Genomic DNA, 20,543 nt, shown 5'->3' with positions numbered 1-20,543 from the left:
TAATAATAAACCACAAGGCATTTCATCTCTGTTTTCTTCTGAGAGTCTTGATCCTCAGGTTTGGTCTTTGATTCATTTTGGTTAATTTTTACACATGGTTCTAGGTGAGGGCTGGGTTTCATTCTTTTATATGCAGATAGCTGGTGTCTCAGTAGACTGTTGAACACGTTGTCCTTTCATCACTCAGTGGTCTATACCGCTCTGTCCAGAGCCATTTGGTCGTGTATGTGAAGCTGTCTTCTGGGGCCGTCTGTTCTATTCCTTTGGTGGCTGTCACTTTGTTTAGCATGTGTTCGTCAGCTTTGTTATAATCACAACATACCTGAGGTAGGATTTCTGTTGGCTAACAGTTTGAGGGTTCTGTCCATGCTTTGTGGACACCACTGCTCTTGAGCCTGTGATAAAACAACAACCCATCATGGCAGGAACACTTGAAGAAGGAAGCTCCCTGTGGCAGCTGAGAAGCAAGGCAGGAGCAAGAGAGGCCAAGGACACCTTCAAGAGGCCCCAGTGACCTGAAGTCTTCCCAACAGGTGCCACCTCTTAACAGGCTCTGTCACCCCATTAGTGCCAAGCTGGGAGCCAAGCCTTTCAAGACATTCCAGATACAGCAAAGCTGCACTGATGTGATTACAGTACAGTGTGATTACAGCCCTTGTGGTCATAAAGTGTATACCATCTAACTCTCCTCTTCATTGGGTGTTTCAGCTCTTCAGAGTCCCTTGAGAGTCTAAATTCTTAGAATGGGTTCTTCTTTTTTCTAGTTTGGTTAGATTTGTTTGGTTTTTGGTTTGGTTTGGTTGGTTGATTGGTTGGTTGGTTGGTTGGTTGGTTTGGATTTGGGTTTTGGTTTTTCAGCAAAAAAAAAAAAAAAATCCATTGAGATTTTAAGAGGAATGGTACTGAATCTGCAGACTGCCTTGGGTAATACTGATGTCTTAACTAACTGAACCCATTACAGTTAAGATGTCAATAAGGATGGGATATCTTTCTGCTTATTTTTTTAAAGTGCTTTGTATTTCTCACTGCACAAATCTTTCATTTCTTTGGTATAGTTAAAATCTAAGAATTTTATTTTTTTATCATGTTACTACAAAAAGATTTTTTTTTCTAAACTATTTTCTTATCGTCTGCTGCCAGTGTACGGGGAGTGGCTGACTTTGTGTTGTGCAATTGTGCTGTATTCACTCATTACTTCTAACAGATTTTTTTGTAGAGCTTTAGGGATTTTTCTACATAATACGTAACCTCAGGGGAAACTTTCCATCTTCCACCACTGAGTATGTTCACTGTAGGCTTTCCATAGATGGCTTTGATTGTGCTGAGGTAGCTTCATTCTGATCCTAGTTTGTGGGGCCTTTTTGTTTTTTATCAGGCTTTGTATTGGATCAAAGGCTTCTCCTCTATCATCTGGCTTCTTTCCTTCACTCTGTTAATAGTGTCTCTCCCATTGACCAAAGTTCATTTGTCAAACCATCCTTTCATTCAAGCATAAATTCCCACGGGGTCCTAATCTCTGGCATTCTTTGAACACACTGCTAGATTTTCTGTGCAAGCCTCCCATTTATATTTTTTTAAAAACTTTCCTCTATTTAATTTATGCATTTAGCTATTCAGAAATCTGAATAATTGCAAGTGGAATTTCCATTTTGCAGCTTCTGTATATCCAAAAGAGCTATCTCGGGGACCTGGGACTTAAACCTATGTGTGATCCGATGGAGACCTTAGGGGTGGGTTCTACGTGTGAGAAATGTGACAGTGAAGCCATTGTGTGCTAGTCAGGAGGGTTTAGTATGGGCAGCAACAGGCCAGCAGGTCCCCAAATCTACTTTCCCTCATACCTGGACACAGACACATAGCATCTCCTAGAGTATCCTATGGTATAGAGATGCCTAGGGTTCTGATAAAAGGGCCTCATAGGTGTTGGGAACTCCACTTCCATCCTGGTCCTTGAGACTCTCTATAGTCTCCTGGACTCTTGTCCTCTCTATCTGGACGGAGGAGATCTCAGCACAACTTTAGAACCCTATAGAAGATGGAGGAATCACAGACAGAAGAACTAGGTTCTTAATTCCTGATGGGCAGAAGGACAGTTAGGCCCTGTGCGGTGCTCAGGCAGCTTGCACACCTGGGATTTGGGGTGGGAAGAGGTCTCTAGTAATGGTCACTGGAGTTACTAAGCAATGTATTCAGAGTCATCTATCTCCAGAACTTGATACACACCAATCCCTCCTTCAGAAACCGTCTGTCCTGATCCCCCTGCACATGACCTTTGGCTCTTACGTTTGAAGCCTCAGTTTAGGATGTGTTCCTCTTGGAGATGCCAGACTGAGCTGCTGTCCTCCTCCTGGACCCCGTTACACCCCACTCAGCACTGCAGCCCTTGTCTCGCAGGACCAGGATTACACATCTGCTCACCTGTTCTCTCAGCCAGACTGTGAGCCCTGTGTGAGCAGGGAGAAGCCATTTCCTTCCCAGTTGGGCCCCTGTTCCCAGGAGGGCTGAAATCTCATGAGCGATGCTGCCTCAGGTGCCAACTCTTCTAAATCAAGAGCTCAAGGGGCACTGGTCGGTGAGTTCTGTCCTCAAAGACCCGGTCGGTCTCAGTGTTACCATCGTGGCCACACAAGGACAGTATTATAAGACTGTCACCTTTTTCCCCAAAAAGTGAATGTTTTTGCACACTGCCTATGTGCCTGAGTGACAGTCTCAGGGCAGAGAGAAGAGACGTTATCAGCACTGAGAGCCAGGCTGGGAAATAATAGGGCAGAAGTCAGTCCAGATGCCAGGGCAGCAGCTCTGTGGAGAGGACCAGTGCAGGCCTTCTGTTCTATTCCTTTGGTGGCTGTCACTTTGTTTAGCATGTGTTCGTCAGCTTTGTTACTGTCACAACATACCTGAGACAGGACTTGTTTGGGCTAACAGTTTGAGGGTTCAGTCTATGCTTCGTGGACACCCCTGTGCCAGTGATAAAACAACCCATCATGACAGGAACACAGGAGGTGAAACAGAACCCCAGACAGCTCTGAAGCTGGTAGGCTTCCTAATGACCCCGCCATACACATGCTCCCCATCCAAATATGGCCCTGAGATCTGCTGAACACCTCCAGGAACTTACTAGCCCCTTAGCCAACCAAGTTGCATACCAGTCACCTGAAACTGCTCAGTCAATCTAAGCAAAGCTAATTGCTGACTTGGGGCCAGGCACAGGGGAGTTTAGATGTTTTTTTTTTTTTTTCAGAGCTGAGGACCAAACACTGGGCCTTGCACTCTCTAGGCAAGCACTCTACCACTGAGCTAAATCCCCAACCCTGAGTTTAGATGTTTCTGAAGCCCCCAGACCTCAAAAGAGAAATCTATTTGGAGCAGAGATAACCAGGCAGGGTGAGTAGACACATTTGTCAGGGAAGAATGGACCCTGCAGCCCTACCTAATGAGAGGGCAGCAGGAAGAGGGAACCTTGCATCTGAGGAGGAGCAAGAGTGATGCTGGGCACTCATTTCAAAATTTGTGGTCCCCACTGCAGGCCTGGCGCCACCCTCCTGCCTACTGGGAATGGCTGTGGGGGTGTACACCTGCTGTGGCAGGGACTGCAGAGCCTCAAGCAAGTCCGGCATCTGCTTCTCCACAGAGACAGCTCGTCACGACGGGCAGCTGTACTGTAGAGGAGGGTCTGCTATGGGGAGGAGCTTGCAGAGCTGACTAAGGAGATGCAAGGACTTCTATTAATGTTCCATCTCAGAAGCAACTCTCACAACTGACATCCTTACTGTCGGGGTGACACAAAGAATCTACGGGTCCCCTCGCACACCTTGCTCTGCCTTACAACACCCACACGGCCTTCCCTGCATGACGGTTCCCAAAGTCCCAGCTGCGGGCCTTCAGGTGCACACACACGCTCATTTGCAGTCCTCAGAAGCCGTGGCCACATTTGAGAAACGCAGCTCATTGCTGAGAAAAGTCTGCCCTCTGCTGGTCTGTGTGCATCTCAGGCAAGAGGAAAACCAAGCTTCTCCCTGTGGCGACCTCAGAGTGATCCCTAAGGCCTGGAAGACCCAGCTTCTTGGAGGATGGACATCCATACAGCACTCAGGCCTAGGCAAGAAAGGAGAGGTGGGTGTGAGAGCAGAGGCTCTTCCTCTGCAGGACCCTATCACCACCATGATTCCAGAAACACCACTGAGATCTGCTGCTACATCCCTGGGCCTCCTTGGAGGGAACTCCCTTTCTGCTACCAGTTATGAAAATGTGAATCTTGACCTTTGCCCACCCCCCAACCCAACTCACCCCGATGACTTCATTCTAAAATACATATAATTGCAGCTAGTGCAATACCTGAAGACAGGCTCACTGCCAGTGACAGGGGAGGCCTCCAGAGATCAGATCTAGGTGAAGAGTGTTCAAGGAGGGAGGGAGGGCAGGGGACAACACCTGTAAGAATCAAGTGACCGCCAATTCTGGAATCAGAAAGTGAGATCTACGTGCTGCAGGGAGGGACGCTGTCCGTGGTGCTGATCGACCCTGCTCAGGTGTGACTAGGCACTTGCTCAACACTGTGGTGCAATATCGGGGCATCTCACACTGGACGTGGATGTGAAGGACATGGCCAGGTTGGAAACAGAGGGTTCTGCAAAGGCCAAAGTTGGCCTTACAGCACCATCCATCACACAAACTTCAGGCTCCTGACCATTCTGATGTCCAAAGGCCAAAAGGGTCAGAGTGGGTTGAGGGACCCCATCCTGTCTGGGGGCTGATGGTCTCTAGGATATCACCACTAAGTGGTCAACACACTTCCTGGCTACTGGGTGCTTTTCTGCTTGGGAATCATGCTCCAGATAGTAGCAACATGGACTGGAGAGAACCTGAGAAGAGGAGCCTATAGTTCTAAGGGATTGGATCCCAGCTTGTCAGAGGGTGTGGACCAAAATGAGGTAGACACCTCAGAACAGTGGCAGGATGAAGCCATGACAGTAGCCTAAGGTCAGAATGCTGCAGGCATGACTACCATTAATGAAAGTATTTCCTGGACCCAAGAATTGCCATTGACAACAAGCATCCCTCTGAAGTAGATTCAGACATCTCCCCCCCCCCCCCCGCGCCTCCTCTATCCTGTCCCCCCCCCTCTCCCCCAGGCTGACAGTTATCCATGTCCCCAAACACATTGAAAATGAAGACGGTATCCCTGGGCCCTGCAGAGCAACCCTGGTCCCTCCTGCGCTGCTACTTCTGCAGCCCCAAGGTCATACATCCTGATCCCAAAGCCAGACCTGGCATCTGGGGGCTGCTGCTGATTCCGCTGGGAATAGTTCACAGCTGTGTATCTATATCAGCAAGCAGCTTCTACCAAGCCTGGTTATTCATATCCTCTTCCCAAACAGAGATATAAGGAAATGTGTTGGCAAATTTGACTTTATTTCATAAAACACAGGATGAGGCCTCTTGGGGGTGGGTTTCTGAATAGGCTCAGATTACAGATCTGAAAAGTTGAGTTCTCTTTCAGCTGCAAATATCACTTAGAGCAAATGCCTTGTTTTGTCAAAAGACACTATGTGTTGATAAATCTTTTCACCTCAAACTCTTGGTGGGTTCCCCACCTGCAGGAAGCACTTGCCTCTCACTGGAACATCCTGTGATCCTGAGACCTAACGCAGGTGGGTCCCCAGGTCATAGTAAGTAGGCACCATCCATAACTCTGAGAAGCCACCAATGGAGTGTGTGGGGTATGGGGTGAGGCTCATGGCAGGGGTTGGGGGGGGTGCTCCCACAGCAAGCCTTGTCCTCCTCTTGGGCTCCTGAAAAACCAGCAGCGAGTCTCCACCCCTAAAGAAGTGCACCCTGCCACACAGCTTATCCACCTCTGTTTAAGCCTCAAGCCATCCTTAAGAGGCTAGGAGAATACTTCCCTGATGACCAGTGACCCACCTGCCTCTGCCCTCACCAGGAGATCCCAACCTTCCAGGCTCTTCATTTGGGACCCTGGGACCCTGAGATTCACATACACAACCTTCAGCCTTACTAGACATCTCAGGAATCCAGGACCTGTGGCTTCTGCCTGGAGCACCTTTCTCTCCAACCTTGAGAGGTGGTTTAGTTTTGTGTTAGTGACCTCTGAGAAGCCTTCCTTGGTCATCCTGATCACTTCAGTCACCCTGTCGGCCCCGCCTCACCTGTTTCCACCCGAGGACCTATGTCTTGCTGTCACACTATCCTGAGCTGTAGACCTCCTGCAAGCTCTGTGCCCAACAGTGTCCGGAAAGCCCTCTAGAGGGCAGCAGCCCAAGGAAGACCTCCCAGAGGCAAGGACCCTCAGAACCAGAGGGGTTACCACACCAGATGTGAACACATGAGTGGCCACTCACTGCTATTGGACAAATAGAATCAATGTTCAGGGTGACCAAGGGACCTTCCCAGGGCCATGGGGCCATCAGTATCCAGGTCAGGGTCTACACCCTCTAACCAGCTCTGAGAGACTGTGGTCATCCCCACCCAGATCCGTTCCGGACTCTAGGTCCCCACCCCTGCTGCTGGTCCATGGCTGAGTTCTGTATGGTGTTCTGACTATCGTTATCACCCACTTTTTAGTTCTAAAACATGCAGGAGCTGAGGCCCCTCTTCCTCCCCTCCCAGGTCAAAACAGAGTATTCCTGCCCTTGATTCCTCCTCCTGGGCTTCCCCATCATGAGGCACTATCAGGTTAGTAATGATTGTCAGTGTGACAAGACCTAGAATCATCCAGGAGACAAACTACCAGGCATGTCTGTGAGGTAGTGTCTAGACCAGAATAACTGAGGTGGGAAAACCAACCCAAAATGTGGCAGTACCATCCCATCGCTGAAGTCCTGGACTGAATAAAATGGATGGGAAAGAAAGGAGGGGGAAATTATATAAACACAGTACTCATATAGGAAATTTTCAAACACTAACAAATTTTTTAATAATTATATACATGCATGAAATTCTCATAGGAAGAAAAATTAAGCCAAACAAGGCTTTGCATGCTTGTAACCCCAGCACTAGGGGTGAACAGAGCTCATTGGCCAGCCTCTCTATAACAGTGAGTTTCTGGTTCAGTAAGAGACCCTTTCTTAAGACAATACAGCAGATAGCTATGAAGAAAGACACCCATCCACCTCTGGCCTCCAAATGTGCATTCACAAGTACACATGTACTCTCAAGTCCACAGCACGCACACACACACATACATACATACACACATAGATAGATAGATAGATAGATAGATAGATAGATAGATAGATAGATAGATAGATAGATAGATAGATAGATAGACAGACAGATTGGGGCTGGAGAGATGGCTACTCTTACAGAGGACCTGGGTTCAATTCCCAGCACCCACATGATGGCTCACAACTGTCTGTAACTCCATTTCCAAGGGACCAATGACCTCTTCTGGCCTCAGCAAGGGCTTTCACATATGTGGTACACAGGCACACATGCAGGCAAAATACCCACACACATAACATTTAAGTACATCTTTAAAGATAAAAGACTAGCCGGGTGGTGGTAGCGCACGCCTTTAATCCCAGCACTCGGGAGGCAGAGGCAGGCAGATCTCTGGGAGTTCGAGGCCAGCCTGGTCTACAAAGCGAGTTCCAAGAAAGGCACAAAGCTACACAGGAAACCCTGTCTCAAAAAAACAAAAAATAAAATAAAATAAAAGACTAACCATCACATCTAGTAATCCTGCCTTTGACCATTCAGGATCTTCTAGAATTTCCTAAAGCACCATTTGACATTCTCTACATTCTTAGAGCAGTTGTTTCTGTCTGCCTCCTAGAGTGCAGCCATCCTCAGGAGCTGAAAGGGTTACTCTTCATGGTTTTTCATTTGCTCACCCTTGGTGGGTAGTCATGTTGAAAATATCTTCATGTTCTTACTTGCCATTTACATATTGTGTCTAGAGAGAACTCTTTTCAGATCCTTTGCTCATTGTTAAATCAATCTTTCTCATTCAATTTGTTGAATGAGATAGGACTTTATATAACACTCATGTTTTCAAGATTTGCATGCAAGTGTATGCACATGTGTGTGTGCACAGATGTATTCAGCTGTGCATGCACACAGAGGCCAGAAGAGGATGTGAAATCTTCTCCTCTATCACGCTCCACATAGTCTTTAGAAGCAAGGACTTTCCCTGAACCTGAGGCTCATATTTTCTTGGCTAGGCTATAAGCCAGCAAACCCCAGAGATCCTCCTGCCTCCACCGCCCTCAGAGCTAGAATTACAGACATGTGTTAGATGCCAAGCTTCCTACATGAGTGCTGGGATCTGAACTCAAATGCTCATGTAGCAAGCTATGTAGCAAGCACTCTTAATCCCTGAACCATCTTCTCTCGAGTCCGTGGTTTTGTTTTTATTTTTGTTTTTTTTTTTTTTTACTTTTATTGATTCTTTGAGGATTTCACATCATGTATTTCATTCCCACTTATCTCCCTGTCCCCATGAATCTACCCTCTGCCTTTGCAACCTCCCCCCTAAAAAAACAAAACCAAACTTAAAAGAAAAACCATAGTCCTTGCTTTTAAATAAACTTGTTATCAGATATATCACGTGCAAACACATTCTCCTGTTATATGGATTATGTTCACTTCCTTTACAACAACTTCTTTTCAAGAGGTTTTACTTTTAAATGAGTCCATGTTCTCTTTTCTACTTGTTGCTTGTGATTTAGGTATTATGTTTAAGAAACCATTACCACCCAGGCGGTGGTGGTCCATGCCTTTAATCCCAGCACTTGGGAGGCAGAGGCAGGCAGATCTCTGTGAGTTCAAGGCCAGCCTGGTCTACAGAGTGAGTTCCAGGACAGCCAAGGCTACACAGAGAAACCCTGTCTCAGAGAAATACACATGAAACCATTACCTAATCTAAGGTTGGGAAGACCTATGTTTCCTTCTATGATTTTTCAGAGTTTTACTTCTTTTAGTCAAATCTTTGATCTGCCTTGATTTAGTTTTTTTTTTAATTTAATTTTATCTTATTTTACAATATAATTTAGTTCTACATATCAGCCATGGATTCCCTTGTTCTCCCCCCTCCCCCCCCCTCTTCCCCCCAGCCCACCCCCCTTGATTTAGTTTTTACATGATGTGAGATTAAGATCCAGATTTACTCTTTTGTGTGTGAATATCTAGTTGTCTCAATAGTATTTGGTGAAAAGTAATTATTTTCCCCCAATAATGGTCTTTGTACCTCTGTCAAAAAGCAACTAAGGGTCTAGGAAGATGGCTCCACAGGTGAGAGCACTTCCTACAGGAGCATGAGAACCCGAGTTTGGATCCCTGCATCCATGTAAAAAAATCTGCTGTGGCCACTTACACCTGTAACCCCAGAGATGAGTGGAGTGGAGACAGGATTGTTAGGGCTTGCTGGATATAAGCCTAGCCCCCCCAAAAAAATTAGTAAGCTCCAGATTCATGAAAGGCTCTGTCTTAAGGGAATAGGGATAGATAGATAGATAGATAGATAGATAGATAGATAGATAGATAGATAGATAGATAGATGATACATACATACATACATACATACATACATACATACATACATACATAGCAGGATACCGAATGTCGTCCTCTCTGGCCTCAAGTGCATGCATGGGCATGTGCTTCCACATACTACATTACAAAATGAGGAAGTGTGAACCCTTCAACTCTGCTCTTTTTCAAGATCGCCTTGGCCCTCAAGTCGAAGTTATTAATTTTTTACTTTTCCTTTGTGTATGAGTGTGTGTGGTATAGACATGCGTATGCAAGTTTCCCCATGAGCACGAGTGCACATGTGTCTATGGGGGTGCAAGTGCAGGTCTGTGTGTGTGCACGCAGAAGACTTGAGACTGACGTCAGGAATCTTTCTCGGCTGCTCTTCCATCTTTTTCATGGAGGCCATCTCTCAACCAAACCCAGAGCTCACTGACATGGCTGGTCTCTTCAGCCAGCTCACTCTGAGAGTCCCTTGTCTGCATTTCCCCAAGGTGGAATGCCGGTATGCCACCTGCCATGCCCATCTTGCACTGACATGGGTCCCCAAGGGTCAGAATTTCAGTCCTCATACTTGGAATGGCAAGTGATGTAACCACTGAGCCATCTCTCCAGCCCACGTATTGATTTTAGAATGGATTTTTTCCCCCTCTGCCTGCAAAGCAAAGCTTTGGTTTTGATAGGGACTGCACTGACTGTGCAGGCCAGCCGGGAGAGTATTAAGCAATATTGACAACATTAAAGCCCATGATCCATGACCTTAGGGCATCTTTCCATCTACTTAGGAGGAATTTAATTTCTTTCAAGGCTGTTTTGAAGTTTTGGGGGTATACACTTCCCGTTTCTTTCACTGAACTTACACCTAACGAGACTGTCTTTCATTCCTCATCGCGGGAATCTGAGCCCTCTCTTCGTCTAGCTAAAGGCCTGTTGAGTCTCTGGGCCTTGTGAAAAACTAATCTCTGACTGCTGACTTTTTGTATTGCTTCCTGTTTTCCTCCCCTCCCCTCCCCTCCCCCATCCTTATTTTTCCTTTCCTTCTGCTTGCTTTGGTTCAATCTGGGCTTCCTCTTTCATCCTCTTTAGCTAAAGTACTGCTGTGGCTGCATGCTGCCCATCTGGGCATTCTGTCTCCATCTTCTCTCGTCTCAGATGCTTCCCTCTTGATGTCCTCTCCTGAATTCTAGGAGAGGACCATGCCTCAAACCACAAGCTTAGATCATGCCACCCTCCAACGATCACCCCCACACCTCTCAGCTTAGCATGCACCTGGAGTATATTTGCACCCTGCAAAAAAAATAATAATAATAATAATAATAATAAAATAAATAAAAAAATCCCAGGAAAGCGATCACATTGGAGGGTCAGGTGGAGAGTCCCTTCCTGACCAAATGACAAATATAAACAGCTGGCAATGCTCCACATGCCACCTAGAAGTGCTGGGTGAAGAGCAGAGTGTGAATCGCTGGGTGCTCCTGGAGAGTAGAGCACCCAAGGGCAGGCCTTGGCTTAGCTGGGACTCGCAAGCCCATATAAATCACCTCCACATGCAAGTAGAGACATAAGCCACAGCTCGTTCCCCTCACGCAACCATTAATGAATAAACTAGAGGCACATTTATTAACACGGATGAATCCCCAAATCATCACACTGTGCAGAGGGAAAGAAGGTGAGGAGGGAATCCAGCAATGTGATCCCATTTATGCAAATTTTTATAGCACACAAAACAACATTATATATTATTTATGGATCAATCCACACCTCCAAAAGGCATGCAGAGAAGGACACACCACCTCAGAAGGGCAGTCAACGTAAGAGGAAGGAATTGGAGGAGGGGTTGAGGCTTTGCCTCCAGCGTTCAGTTCATCCCAGGGAAATGAGGGCGTCTGACCCACCACCACATCTGGAGCTCTGAGGCTAGCCTCCTCTGCACTGAGGTTGGCCCACACCGCTCAAGCATAAAACACAGTCCTTGACTCCATTTATGAGCAGACTGATGGGGCTCTCTCAGTAAGCCCAGAACTGCAGACTGGGGGCATTTAACGGAAACATCCACAGCTCCCCCAACGCTCAATTGGCCTTTATAAACATATAAAAGTCACCACAGTTTGTTCTGAAAGAGTGGAAATTTCCCAGTGACTCCCTGATCAGGAAATCAGAACAAAGGGCTCAGGAGACTCCCTGGAGGCCAGAGATGAAAGTGGAGAACCAGAGAGAGAACAGGAAAACAGTGGGATGGTGAACAGGGTGGAGATGGGAATCAGAATAGGGAGAGGAGGCCAGGATGAGGATAAGGGCCCAAGGCGGGGTAGAGGGCCAGGGTAGGGGGTGGTGGTGGTGGTTGCTAAAATTTCTCCCCATGGGGAGACGTCTATCCCTTCTTCTAAGGTCCCAACTACAAACTGAGGTGGGATTGCCCCAAAGTTCACTCTGGGGAACCAGTTAGTTTATTGGACTTCCTCACAGAGCATAGGTGACAGGTGACTTAATAGAGTGTGGGTGCCCCTCCAAAGGCCTCACCAGAAAGTCTTTAACCAGAAGGCATGATGGCTTTCCCATAGCCATACAAATGGAGTATCCTCACCTGTCTTCCTGGCCTGTATGCTCTAGCCCCCTCCCCAGGCCACCTGCTCTTAGGGTAGAGCTGCCAGCAATGAAGATGTGAGGGTCTCTCTGCCTTTCTGTGCGGGGTCAACAAGCCCAGAGGGGATGATCTTTTATGAGAGGGTGATGGTGGCTGTGTAGCTCAGAGGATAATCCTGTATAATAGGGATGCAGAGTAAAGATGGGGAAGGGGGGATGGGGGACCAGGGTGGGAATGGGGGAACCAGTGTGGGGATGGGAGACCAGGGCGAAGATAAGGAACCAGGGTCAGGAGAGAGTACCAGGATGCACAGTGAGAGCCAGGCTGGAAGTGTACAAACGGATGTTCCAGGCCTTCCCCATCTCTGGTACAGGACAAGGCTGTATGTCTGCTGTTGATGAAGCTACTCTACAATGCCAGTTGTTACCACAGGAGGTTAGAGATCTGCAACTCAAAGCCACCTGCTGGGGACTGCACAAGACAGAAGAGTTCCTGACTGTGAGTACCTAGTGCCCACTGACCTTCAGAAAGGGACAAGGTGGAGCCCTAAGACCGAGTATGGGCTAGTGAGACTATTACAACCTCCCTTTTTAAAATCTGACTTTAAGCCGGATGGTGGTGGCATACACCTTTAATCCCAGCACTGGGGAGGCAGAGACAGGTGGATCTCGGTGAGTTCAAGGCCAGCCTGGTCTACACAGCAAGTTCCAAGATAGCTAGGGATACACAAAGAAACTCTATCTCAAAAAACAAAAACAAACAAAAATCTGACTTTCAAATCTCAATACATGGATCTCAGAAAAATCTACTGATAAAGTCTTTTTTTTTAAACTGCACTTTCTCTAAGATAAGCAGTCAAATGAGAGCACAGACACCCTGTTATCCATCCATATGACCTGCAAGGTCCCTGTGTTCCCATCCTGACTGTAGGTCACACAGGCACTAGAGAGTCCGACAGTGCAGAGCCAGGACCGGAGGCAGATCAGTGCCCTTCCCAAGCCTCCATGTGCACCTGAGGACCTATGCCCACATCCAGTCCCTTCCAAAAGTGGGGTCCCTCAACCCACACACATACTCAGCCCCTCCTTATAGAAGGATATCCACCCCAGGGGTTTTCCCACACCCCCAGGAAGTCCCAAAGACTCGGACATCCTGACAGTCCTGTCCAGTAGGGTCCATAGTGTCCCCGTAACCACTTTTAGAGTCATTTCCAGTTCCAGGACTCCTCAGGATTCTGTCTGACATTACTACCGGATTTTTTTTTTCTGTCGTGTTTGCTGCTTCCCACCTCCACGCTCGGAGGGCAACAGAGCCCCCTGGCGGCACCGGACTGCGTGGACTTCACCAAAAGAAGTTTTCATAGTTAAAAGGGGCTAGAGGAGCAAGAGTTAGAGGTAGGGCAGAGAGGGGTAAGGTGGGCTAGGAAAGTGAGTCGGGCCAGCGACAGAGGAGAGGGAAGCAGAACTGAGTCGGAGAAGGAGAGGAGAGATGGGGAAGAGAAGGAAGAGCGACGGGAGGGAGGGGGAGTCGGAGCAAAGTGGGGGAGGAGCAAAGGGAAGGAACGGGGCTAGAGGGCAGAGAATGGGAGTCTGGGGGAGACTGACATATCCCATACATGGGATATGCAGAAGCACTACCTGAGCCCTGCAGATGCCCAGGAAACCTGTGGGACCCCCCAGGCCCATAGTGACTCCGGGAGTGGGAAGGAATGGTCATGTGATCACGTGATGCAAGGGCTGGGGCCAGGGGCCGAGGGGAGGGGAGGGGAGTGTTGAGAGAGAGGGAAGGAGGTTAGCTGCACACACACACACACACACACACACACACACACACACACACACCACGCACATCATCAGCTTCAGCTCTTGATAGTCTCTGGTGTGTGGTCCCCGCTTTCCCTAGACCAGAGCTGCAAAAAAAAAAAAAAAAATTCAAGATCAGGTACCTGTTAAGCCACACTTTACTTTCTTTTAAGCAGAACTATCTTCTACTAATAAAAATCACTGCTTATCTGTTCCAAGGCCCTCTAAAAAGATGCTAGGCCGTTTCTGATATGGCTAGGAATCATACAGCTGGACGTTAAACCGCACTGTAACCTAAGGACACTGCTCAGGTTCCAGGTCTGAGCAGACAGTGCAAGGAGCCTCCAGCCACATCCACACAACCGCTCCCAACACACAGTAGGCCGTTTAAGTAATGCTTTGGGGGCACTACGTCCCAGAGCTGCCCATCCCATCCTGAAAAGCTCTAGCCTGTGAAGTAATAGAAGCCACCATGGGGAACTCACCAGCTAGACATGGAGTGCTTGGCGTTGAGACCCACACCACACACATGGAGCTGTTCAGCTGCACATTTTCAGACTTAATGAATGCCTGGGCACCCTGCCTCTGCACTGCTGTGTGCTTCCTCCGACAGGACCAGGCTGCATGGGACTCTGGCTCACAGTAGAAAGAGTGGGTTGAGTTGAGGTGAGGCCATGGCTCCAATGCTGAACAGAGCTTCACTGCTCACACTGCCTGGCCCAAATGCCTGCTGCCACTTCCACCTCTTCCTAGCTGGTTGGAATATGAGAGGCTGAAGTGAACAGAAGCTCTGGCCACTGCATCTGGAGGAAAGGGGCAAAGAACGCCCTACAGAGTGACGATGGAGGTGATGACTAGGGTCCCCCAGGGTGCTGCTCCTGCCAAGGGTGGCCTCTGGACAGAGAAGGGCAGGCCAGTGCTCAGCTGGCTTTCTCCTTTTCCCTCTGTTATTGTCAGCCCAGGCCCTGGGATGCTCCTCACCCTTAATTAGACCTCTCTTGAAACACCCTCAACAGATATGCCCAAGGTGTGTCTCCTAGGTGACTCCAAACCCAAACACACAATGCTAGACACATACTGCTTTATTCTTCTCCCATGGAAGCTATTTTTGGTTTAAGATTTTTGGCTTAGAACCAATCTATCAATTTCTGCACACACCAGAAACTGCTAACCTCAGAAAGGGTTGTGTTTATCTACTAGATTCATTCACTACTTGGCTAAACTCACATTTTTTTTTCTAGTGGTTTTTTCCTACCATCTGTGTAGATGGCCAGACTATCTGTGCATGAACATGGTGACTCTTCTCATCTTCCCTCTGCTGCCTGTCAATTAAATTCCTTGCCTAACTGCCTGTGTAAGCATCCCTGTGTTGAAGTAGTATCTACTCTTGACCTTTCTCTCAAAGGCGTAAGGATGTAAATACCCCTGATGAGCTATTCAAGTACCCTCCTGTCCCCAGTTCTCTATAGGATTTTGGAAATGGAGTTTGTTAAACTGGGTATGGTGGTGCATGCCTTTAGGAGGCAGAGGCATATGATCTCTATGAGTTCTAGGCCAGCCTGGTCTACAGAGCAAGTTCCAGGCCACACAGGGCTACATAGTGAGACCATGTTTCAAATATATAAATAAGAAAGTCTATTGGTGATGTGTTGCAGAATATTTGTGCCCTGTGTGAAGATGTGTTGCTGTGATTGGTGTAATAAAAAGCTGAAGGGCCTCCGGGCAGTGGTGGCATGTGCCTTTAATCCCAGTACTTGAGAGGCAGAGGCAGGTGGATCTCTGTGAGTTTGAGGCCAGCCTGCTCTACAAAGAGAGTTCCAGGACAGCCAAGACTGTTACACAGAGAAACTCTGTCTAGAAAAACCAAAAGAAAAAAAAAGCTAAAGGGCCAATAGCTAGGCAGGAGAGATAGGTGGGACTTCCAGGCAGAAAGAGGAAGAGGAGATAACTGAGGCAAGCAGAAGACACCATCAAGATGCGGAAAAAGTCAGACACGCAGAACAGGACAGAGGTAAAAGCCACATGGTAAAATGTAGATTAATTTTTAAAAAATGGGTTAATTTAAGTTATAAGAGTTAGTGGGACAAGCCCAAGCTAATGACCAAGCTTTCATTAATAATAGGTCTCCATGTTATTATTTGTGAGCTGTCACCCCAAAGGGAAGTCCAACTACAGTGAAGAGTACTAGCTGCTCTTCCAGAGGTCCTGAGTTCAATTCCCAGCAATGACATGGTGGCTCACGACCATTTATAATGGGATCTGATGCCCTCTTCTGGCATGCAGGCATGCATGCAAAAAGAGCACTTATACATTAAATAAATAAGTAATTAATTAATTAATTAAATGGTTTTTTAAAAAATATGTTTCTTGTAAGAAGTACTTAGTTGGTCTTCCCTTTTTTATATAAACTGGTAGCCTCTGGCTTTTGTATTGTTTTGAGATGGGATCTTACTGGATAACTCAGACTAGCCTCAAACTCTCAATTCTCTTGCCTCAGCTTCCCAAGCACTGGGATTACAGGTGTGTGCTACCACACCCTGTAGTCTATGCCTTTTGAGTGATAATTGCCATGTCTGAGTTTAAATGTATCCACCTGTTTGTCCCATATGTACTTTTTTCCATTCCTTTGTCTTCATTTATATCAATATAATATATTTTCTTAGTGCCCAGAGAAGTCAGAAGATGGCATCAGATCTCCTGGAACTGTAATTATAGATGGTTGTGAGCTGCCATGTGGATGCTGGGACTCAAATCCAGGTACTCTAGAAAAGTAGCCAGTGCTCTTAACCACTGAGCCATCTCTCTAGCTACCCATTGTTACTTTAACGTAATACTACAAGTTTTATTAGCTTAGGGTTGCTTTATTGGAAAATCCAGATGGATGTTCTACATCCAAGCAAAAAATGCAGTCTGACTTCCCAAAATGTCATATCAGTCCACACGTTATATAAAATGTTTGGAACAGTCACCCTCCATCAACTCCACCTGTCTTCTGCTGTCACACACTATATAGGTTACAGTCTCTCTACTACATTTTAATTATTTTTTTAACACTTAGAGATGTTGTTAAATAACAAGTGTTTCCAATTTATTCACATTGTCGCCTTGTCCGGTTGGCCAATCCATGCCTGGAGCATCGTCTTCCCTCTGCTGTGAGACTTGCCTAACACTGTAAATGCAACCTCTCCTGAGAAAAACCCACGTGGTTTGGATGATGGTTTGAGTGTCCCTAGGCTTCATGTCTGAAGTTTAACTCCTCCTGTGAGGTATTAGGAGGGTCGAAATTTAATCTGACTAAGGTGTTTAGAGGTTGATCCCTTGGGAACTGATTAGTAGGCAAAGTCATCAGGGTGGAACCCCAGGGTTGAATCCAGGTGCTTTAAAAGAAGAGAGGGAGAGAGAACAGAACTCCCACCCCCACCCCTGGTCCGTGATGCCTTGAACTCTCTTGGAACTCTGCCAACAGGAAAGCCAATACCACTCTCAGTTCTGAGACAGTGAGCAAGAACCACGAGCTAAACATACATCTTTCTATTATAACCCACTCTCTAGTATCATGTTATTATCAGTGACAGAAAACAGACTAAGATATGTGCCTTTGGCTTTTGTGTGCCTGAAAACTTGCATTTTGCCTTCAGTTTTCAAAGATATTTTCACAGATGGTGTGCTAGGTTAGCAATATTTTTTTTCTTGCAACATCTGAAGGTGTGAGAAGTCAGTTGTCATTTTTGTCTGTGTTCCTATCTGCTTTTAATTTTTTAGTGCTAGTTTGCTGCAATTTGCTTATAATATGTGGGTGTGATTTTCACCATGTACTGAAACTTGAGCTTCTTAGAAATTTGGGTTTATTGTAATCATCAAATTTGATGGAGCAGAGGGGGGCTTTGTTCCTTAAAAACTGAAAATACTAAATGCTGGCAAAGAAGTCTGTGGCATTGCTGTTGGGGATGCAAAATAAAATACTGAATTCATAAAAGATCAGCAGGTTTCATGAATTCAAATCTACACCTATCATCTCATCTATTAACTCACGAAAAATGAAATTTTATGTCCCATACAATAACTTACAAATAGATATAAACACTTTATCTATAATAGCTGAACACCAGAAATAGCCAAATACCTGAACTGGTGAGCGGATAAATTATAGTATGGTAACAAATGAGAATACTTCTCAGCAGTAAAAGAGAATGTTAGGTGTGATGGCACAGACTTGAACTCAGTATGGGAGGTAGAGGTATGAGGGTCAGAAATTCAAGGTCACCCTCAGCTACGTAGCTAGTCAAGGCCAGCCCAAGTTACATGTGACCATATCCCAGAAATAAATTAATTGAATTAAATAGAAAGCAAAAAACAGGGTCATTGAGCTGGTTTAGTGGATAAAGTGTTCGCTATGAAACCACGAGGACCAGAGTTCAGCTCCTCAGCATCCAAATAAAAGCCAGGGCTGTAGTGACAGATGAGTCCCTGGTGTTCACTAACCAGCTAGTCTAGCCAAATAAGTGAAATCTAGATCCACTGAGAGACCCTCAATAAGGTAGATAGAAGATAGAAAGTGATATCACAGCCGGGTGGTGGTGGCGCACACCTTTAATCCCAGCACTCGGGAGGCAGAGCCAAGCGGATCTCTGTGAGTTCGAGGCCAGCCTGGGCTACCAAGTGAGCTCCAGAAAAGGTGCAAAGCTACACAGAAAAACCCTGTCTTGAAAAACCAAAAAAGAAAAGAAAAAAGAAAGTGATATCACTGACATTGAACTCCGACCTATACACATACTTACACACACACACACACACACACACACACACACACACACACACACACACACAGCATCCTCTGATTCCGCTGTATATGACCTTGTAGAAAAAGGCAAGACCACAAGGGCAGTCACCGGGGCTGTCCGACCCTGGGGCTGAAGAGATGATAAACTTCGCAGTGTGTGGTATGGTGCAAGTGTGTGTTTGGTTGTGGTGAGTGCGTCTGCCAAAGCCTGCTGAGCAGTGATAGAAAGGGATGCGTTCTTGGCTGGGCCGAGGTGTCACACATCTTTAATCCCAGCACTTGGGAGGCAGAGGCAGGTGGATCTCTGTGAGTTCGAGGCCAGCCTGGGATACACAGCAAGTTCCAGGACAGGCTCTAAAGCTACACAGAGAAATCCTGCCGGTTTGGGGGGGGGGGTGCGTTCTGATCTAAGCTTTACTCCCATCAGTCTGACTCTAAAAGAAGCTTCAGGGGCTGGAGAGATGGCTCAGAAGTTAAGAGCACCGTTTGTTCTTTCCAAGGTCCTGAGTTCAATTTCCAGCAACCACATGGTGGCTCACAACCATCTGTAACGAGATCTGGTGCCCTCTTCTGGCCTGCAGGGATACATGCAGGCAGAACACTGTTAATAAATAAATAAATCCAAAGAGAGAGAGAGAGAGAGAGAGAGAGAGAGAGAGAGAGAGAGAGAGAGAGAGAGAAGGAGGAGGAGGAGGAGGAGGAGGAGGAGGAGGAGGAGGAGGAGAAGCAGCAGCAGCTTCCAGCTTCCACTTCAGCATGTGAGAGCCTGGATGTCACCCACTCCATCCCAGCATAAGTAAAAGGCTAAACAAACTGAAACAGCAAAGACTCTTCTAGATGTGTAAGAGAAATGAGGTCTCAGGAAAAAAATATATGACCCCAAAATAAGAGCAACCAGGAGGTGAACCCAGAATAACATGGCTAAGGCAAGGACTCAGCAGAAACCTGCCCAAGGAACCAGGGCCAGGGAGGGAACAGAGCCAGAACCAAGGACAGGTCCCAAACTGCATGTGGCAAATCTTCAGTGTGCACGCTTTCAGCCCTTACTTGTCAAGCATGCATTCTCTAGGCCTGGTCTGTGCTGAGTACTGGGGGACACAGACTTCAGGAGCTCACAGGCCATATTTCAGGGCTCACTTCCAAAGCCATTCTTACCTTTCAGTGCAGAGCTCTCTCTGGTGACCAAGAAGCCGAAGTGCTGTCCAAATGGCATTTCCTGGGCCGTCCTTCACCTGGCACTAGAGCTTTTTTCATTTCAAATTTCTAGAACATGATCTCTTGGGAGTTGAAATGTTCTCCTGTATCCCAGCTTCCTCATGGAAGGGAGGGAGGGAGGGAGGGAGGCGGGCTTAAATAAGTGGGCCCCTATGACAGTATCTTAAACGTAAGAACTACCTTCCTATCTAGATTTCAAGCCTTTACAGGCAAGGATGGTTCCCCAAATTCAGCTCATAACATCCAATGAAGAGATGAATCCATTGATCCATGGTGTGTAGGTGGAGGCATGGGTAGATGTATGGAGGGGTGGTAGATGCGTAGGTGGAAGAACGTAGGGATGCATAGGTAGACAGAGAGGTTAGCGGGTGGTTAGAAGGATGGGTGGGTGGATCGAGGAATGGCTGAATTGCATGAGTGATGGATGAAGACATAGGTGAATGGTTGTAGGGATGGATGATGAAAGGAAAGGTGGATGAGTAGATGGATGAGTGGTTAGATATATGTGAATAGGATGGGGGAGGTTGTGGATAGAGGAGTGGATAGATTACACAGCCTACCATCACCAGAAGATCTGTGCTCAGATGGATCCTGAAGCTCCTGAAGAACGGTTCACTCACCTGAAGACTCAACTACCGGCATCATCGGCTCCCTGAGATACGGTGACCAC

Source organism: Peromyscus leucopus, chromosome 20 (assembly GCF_004664715.2).
Source record: "Peromyscus leucopus breed LL Stock chromosome 20, UCI_PerLeu_2.1, whole genome shotgun sequence".
Classification (NCBI taxonomy): Eukaryota; Metazoa; Chordata; class Mammalia; order Rodentia; family Cricetidae; genus Peromyscus; species Peromyscus leucopus.
This window is presented reverse-complemented; position numbering follows the sequence as displayed.